The sequence below is a fragment of the Chrysochloris asiatica genome, unplaced genomic scaffold (genome assembly GCF_000296735.1).
Source record: "Chrysochloris asiatica unplaced genomic scaffold, ChrAsi1.0 scaffold00111, whole genome shotgun sequence".
Classification (NCBI taxonomy): Eukaryota; Metazoa; Chordata; class Mammalia; order Afrosoricida; family Chrysochloridae; genus Chrysochloris; species Chrysochloris asiatica.
Genome location: NW_006408629.1, coordinates 9,472,399 through 9,479,024, shown reverse-complemented (window position 1 = coordinate 9,479,024; position 6,626 = coordinate 9,472,399). Strand labels below are relative to the sequence as shown.

Here is a 6,626-nt window from a genome sequence, read left to right as displayed (position 1 = left end):
CTGCTCAGCGAAAAAGAGGAAGTCCCACAAAGGGATGGATTGACACAGTGGCAGCATAATGGGCTCAAGTGTAGCAACGATTGTGAGGTTGGCACAGGACCGATCCTATTGTTAGCTGCCACCAAGTTGGCACATATTCATAACGACCCTATGCACAACAGAGCAAAACATTGGCTAGAGGGCAGACACGTGTTAACTTGGATGATGGGAAGGCTATATATAGAAACAAAGGAAACTCGGCAGAAGAATAATGAAGGCAGGGGATGACACAGGGAGCAGTGCAAGAGTTAAAGGGAACATAGGTAAATACTACTATGTACACACTCTTGTAAGTATATCTCTTTTTCTGGGTAAAGAAATATTTTGAAATTAGTGAAGGAAAGCCAGTCAGAAAAACATAGTGAAAAAGTACATAAAGGAGACAGAAGATTGAAATGTGGGAGACAGCAGTATATCATCTGATCTAACAAATTATTTCAATTATAGTTATAATGAGTTATTTACAGTATACTTAACTAAACTATAAACAATAAATAATTAATGAAACAATATACACATGGTTAAACATCTACCGTGCCACAGTGCGTCCCCTCCCCCAGTTTCTTGAGACAGAACAAGGTTTGGGGGATGTATCTAAATTCTTTATAACCGTGTCTCAAGAGATTGGATGATAACTTCGGGTGTGAAAAGAGACTGAATAGAGTTTGATTCTTATGACTAAGTTCAAGGAACAACTGGGTGTGGTTTTCCATAATGTACTGATCCTCTGAAAGTTTAAGTAATAGTAACTATAGAAAATACTTAGAGATGATTCGCTAAATCTCACTGGGTTGGAATTTAGTTAATGAGGCTTCTCATTTTAAAGTTATAATTTTATTATTAAGTTCAATAAAGGTCTGAATACTATAAAATATAGAAAGGGCATGTTTGGCACATTTGTTTCAGTCAGACCCCTTGAGTTTGAGTTTGAGACTAATTAGAGTGGCCTCAAAAGTGAAGCATTTTCCCAGCACCCACTGATTGCCAGACCATGTTCTAAGTGTTTTACATATTTTATTTCATTTAAACCTCTCAGTAGCTCTGACAAGAGAATTCTTATTCCCATTTTACTAACAAAGAGTCCTGGTGTGGTGGTGTACGGATAAACACTGGGCTGCTAATTACAAGGTTCGTGGTTCAAACCCACCAGCTGCTCCTTGGAATCCTTATACAAGGTCACTATGGGTTGAAACCAACTTGATGACACTTAACAACAACAACAACAACAACAAGGATATTGAGGCATAGTATTGCAAAAATAAACTTGCTAATAACAGGGGCAAAGAGAAAAATCAGACTCAGGTTTCTCTGGTTCAGCAAATAGGCTCTCAACCACAGTGAGCTCAATGCTGTAGAGACCCCAACACAATAACAGAATGCTAAAAGACAGCAGACCAGCTTTAAATGCATGTTAATCCCAAATAGCAGTTCACTCTGTATTTAAAATAGCCCCACAGTGATTATCCTTGGCTGGTAGAAGAGAAGATTTTTGAAAAGATCCAATAAAACACATCTTGGTGGTGGTGGTGGTAGGGGGGGTTTCTGGGAAGGGGAGAAGAAACACATTCAGAGGTCTTACATTGGGATGGTATTAAATTTTGCCCAGTTTGGCTTTAGAGGCCTCACCTCTCCTAATCCCCTAAAATCTCAGTTTATTCCTACTTTTGGCACCTCTGGGACTTGGAAAGCAGTCAGGGCATCAGGAGGCACCAAAATAGTACCTCTTCAAAGAACAAGTGACATGTATGAGGTCCACAGACAACCACCAATTTTAAAGGGAAAATGCATATTTTAAATAGGGGGATAGCTATAGCATTAGAACTCGAGTTTTTAGATAATGTTGGACATACTGGTAGACTGCAAGTTTGAAATGGGTTGGATCTAACTATTTTGTATATTGAAAACTACTAGCTAACATGGTAGTTTCATGTCTTGAAACGTGATGTTTCAGGGATTTTTATAAGCTGTAAAGCCCTGAAATGTTATATAACTGAAGAATGCTCAGTTAGCACTTTCAAGATCCAGCATTATTGAGGACCTTTTAAAGAGGAAGCCTAAGCTAGAATCCTACCTCCATCTAACTACTTTGTGATCTCTGAGACCTGGCTTCCTCATGTATAAAGGAATAATAACAATGTGTTCTCTACGAAGTGCTATATAACAGGATTATATAACTTAATTAGAGCACTTAGCAGAGAGTTTGGTATAGTTAATGCTCATGAACAGGATTTGAATGCTTTTCTGAAAAAGATGACTATATTTCTACTCACATGATGCCTGAAAATCTAATGTTATTTACAAATATCTTTAATAATAACTAATATTTATTGAGCACTTAAAGGGGACCTGATAGTACAATGGGTTATACACTGGGCTGTTAACCACAAGGTCAGCAGTTTGGATCTACCAGTCACTCCATGGGACATAGATGAGGTTTTCTGCTCCCATTAAGATATATAGCCTCAGAAACCCTATATAGGGTCGCTATGAGCCAGAACTGACTTGATGGCACCCCAGGTGAAATACGATAGAAATGGCTTTAAAAACTAGTTTCTGTGGAATCAACTGACTTATAGCAACCCCATATACGTCAGAGTAGAACTGTGAACCATAGGGTTTTCTTTGGCTGCAATTTTTTTGAATTAGATCACCAGACCTTTTTTCCAAAGTATATCAGGAATCTCCAGTCTTTCTTTCAATTAGCAGCTAAGTGTGTCAATCATTTGCACTACCTAGGGACTCCATAAATAGTCATACTAAATTTTAAGTCATTTAAATCATTATTTAAAAAAAAAAAAATCTCCCTCAATTACTTGGTTCCAAAATTGTCAATAATACAATGATGTTGTTTGCCTTCCCCACAGCCCCCGAACACTGATGGTAACACCCATGAAGTATGGGCTTTTTCCTGCTCAGAAAAGGACTGACCTTGCTGGTAGGAGCTGTTCTACTAGCATATGTTCTGGAAGATTGGCTGCTCCCAAGGCTTGCTGGATTTTTCTGGAAAATAAAAAATATTCATTTCAGTAAGAGGAAACAGCTCAGTGATGTAGTCAAATACACATTTTCATACCAATACAAGTATCTTCTCAAAATAATCAGATTAATACACTAAACACATTTAATCTGAATATGTTTTTAATTTTTAACTTCTTAGTCTGAAGAGTATATAAATACTGAAAAGGAAAAATAAGTTGAATAAATCCAAGCTGTTCAATATTCAATGATCTGGAGAACTTAAAACAAATCCTCAGATGGGCAGTTGCCATTTTCTGCCAAAATGCATCCCCTGAAACACCACCACTCAGGTTGTTTTCTTTACGTTGTTGTGGTTGTTAAGTGCCATCCAGTCAACTCTATGTAGGATTTCCAAGGAGCAGCACCTTGTGGCCCAAAGTGGCCTTGCAGTCCAGGGCTTATCCTACAGCGTCATACCAGGACTTGTACATTGCTATGGGGCACTAAACTCTATGGAGGATATCTCAGCAGGATCTATCAAAGATGTAATCCTACTTCTAAAAATAAATCTTAGGGAAATAATTAGAGAAGTGCGATCTTCCTCCCCACTCCAATATTTTTTTAAAGATATTCATTAGAGTATTATATATCAAATACTGAAAGTCCTTCCCATTGAGCTAGATATTATATATATATACACATTTTGGTTTTGGAAGGTGCTTTACATAACTAAAAACCGAGATCAGGGGACAGGATAACAAACAAAAAGGGTCCAGAATGGAGAAAGGAGGCCACACTAAAATGTAGGAACAGGGTGAGGGGAGGCAGTGTCTGCCAGACTGAACGTTTTATTTCAGCAGACATCCCTCCTGGCTTTAAAAAAAATAAAAAAGGAGGTGGAAGGCTGGGGGGTGGGGGGACCACAGGGTCAACATGTCATCACACCCAACAGGGAGCAAAGCTCCCATCCAAGAACTCAAAGCCCCTTCTCAGGCAACACCCGGGAGTCTGTGCTAGCTCCTAGACAGGTAGGAGCTGAGGTTTCTAACATTGTTAAGAAAATATCTATCAAATATGTTCATTCTTGCAGAGGCGAGGGTTGGGTTCTTAGGGAAAGAGATCCTGGGCTGACAGCAGCTAGGGTCACAGAGCCAAAGCTGGGCTGGCAGGTGACCCTGGGAACAATCCTGTCCAGAGCCCTAGAATCCGTATTTGGCTTGGGTCTGCCGACGGCTGAGTTTATTCTCTGACCAGGTGTTCTTCAGTTCCAACTCCTGCTCCTTAGCCTGGTGAATCAGATACATGATTTTGTGTTTCTGCTGCTGCTGGCCTGTTGGCTGCTCACCTTTCTTTTTGCTGAATGACTACATGGTTTTCTCTTCTGCCAAAGACTTGGTCATCCACTGTTGGGCCCCACTAAGCTGGTCATCACCTTTGATCTCCTCAAAGTTGATTTCCTCCCTTCCTCAGTTCTTCTTGCCTTGCAGTTGCTTAAATGCTTCATTATCAATGAAGAAGGCATCTGGAGCAATTTCCTGGGAGGCTGCCAGGGCCGGATCCTGTGCAGGATAGTAGCCATCACTATAATAATCCTGATTATAAGCACCAGCAGCACTGGTATCACCATATGTAGAAAACTGATTATAGCTGTAGTCGTCCCCAGGCTTAGGCATCCAAGGGGCCCCACTTGAGCCTGCTGCCATCTTGAATTCCAGGGGCCATTGGCTGCATTGTCCTGGAAGGCTGGCTCAGAATCCGTCGCTGGAGGCAGCTCTTCAGGGACAGTGGAGATAGGGTAAGGGTCTCAGCCTTGTCAGGGAAGGAGAAGTTCTCAGGGGCTACTTCCTCGTCACTGTGAAATGCTTCCTCACCTGCAGGGCAGTACTCTTGGCAGCAGCCTTGATGGCACAGGGCGATGGAGGAGGGGTGGTTGTGGTGCCCACATCAGGGGCAAGAGAGGAAGACTTCATCTTAGGAGCCAGTTTGGAGGGCTTAGTGTCAGAGGAGCCATCCGAGGGTTTCCAGGAAAAGGCATGGTGTAGGAGCAACCTGTTTGCGCCAAGTGTTTCATGTACCACGTGCTATAACTTGCATAATCTTCACATTAACTAATAGGATGTGATGCTGTTACTATTGTGCTTTAAGCATACGGAGACTGAGGAATAGAATGAATACATAACTTGGCCATGGACACTTCTAATAAAAGGCAGATGTCTGCTTTAACCCCTGTTTTCTTACAGACTTATACTGCTTGCCACACTGTGGGGTTATGTTAAAGCACAACAATAGGATGAAATGCCATGCAGTTATCAAAAACCATGCTCTAGAAAAACATTTAAGTAAATGAAAACATAGTCTTCATATTTTATATAAAGTCAGATCATAAAACAGGATGCATAGTTTGACCCCTAAAATTTATATGGGGTTATTTTCTGAGGGTGAGGTAAAATAATTTTAAAAAAAAATTATGTGCTTTAAAACTTTTATTATAGAAATGTAACTTTCTAATTGAGAAATGAAAAGCAGATGGGAAAAATACTGTAGTTATACACACAGAAAAAAAACTCCCTGTAGTTGCTTTTTCCAAAAGGCCTTGGTATAATAGTCTATCTCTTAATTTTGACTCCTAATAATTCAAAGAGGAAAGTATATAAAGTTTTCTTATTTCAAATGGTGAGATTATACTTCAAGGAATATTAAAATGTGAATCATGGACTGTAAATATTGCATACAAACAGGACAGACATGTATTAATTAGCTGATATATAAACACACCAAAGAGCGCTGTGTAGGAAAATAAAAAAAAGATCAACCAAAATCCAACAATGCTGACTATTCATTGTAAATATTCCATTAAAAAAACTTGGTTTACTTTGTAGCAAGTCTGATATTGTTTAATGTTTAGAAAATGTCTGTCTTGGAAGTTTGAACTAAAGCCTTCTTTTTCTTCAGAAGTATTGACATAGCAAGTGAAAAACTCAAAACTTAAGTTTCTATTCTCAAAGTATAACCTCTGCTTGTTCACTGGTGACAGCTCTCAGAGTAGTTCAAGAACATCACCAAAACACAGGGGTAAAAACATTTTTATAAAATATTTGGGCATCTAAGGGGCTTTGTAGGGGTCTCAGGTTCCCAGGCATCTCTCTGTAGACCAAATTATTTAAATAGCTTCTCCTAAGCACACATATACTACCATCAAACAAGGGAAAGGGGAAAAAAAAACCATAAATTAAATATTATAAGTGAAGGAGACAGTAATGTAGGTGGGAGGGATAAGTAAGATGGTGAAAAGATGGGGTGGCCAAACTTTATCCAAATCACTTATTTCTCCTTCAAAATATATACTGTATTAACAAACAGCTTCTGAAATCCATAGTGTATAAATGGGTTCAAATCTAGGGACAGGACATAGAAAAAAAGAACATCCATTGCAACCTTCTCATTTCCCAAAGAGAAGACTAAATTCAGAGATGAGGTTATTTGTCTAGAAAGCACAGCTGCCTGACACTCCAGCTACTGGTCTTCGCTCCTGACATCCAAGCCGGATACAGAAGAAGCTGTGGAAGGAGGGATCATTGCTGATGTCCGATGGATCCTGGCTGAAAGCAGAGAATATCAGAAAGATGTTT

At 39.5% G+C, this 6,626-nt stretch overlaps 1 pseudogene; it reads right to left on the bottom strand.

The window, feature by feature from the left end:
* Positions 1–4,196: 4,196 nt before the first annotated feature.
* Positions 4,197–6,626, bottom strand: part of LOC102814465 — a 43,057-nt pseudogene continuing 40,627 nt past the window's right edge.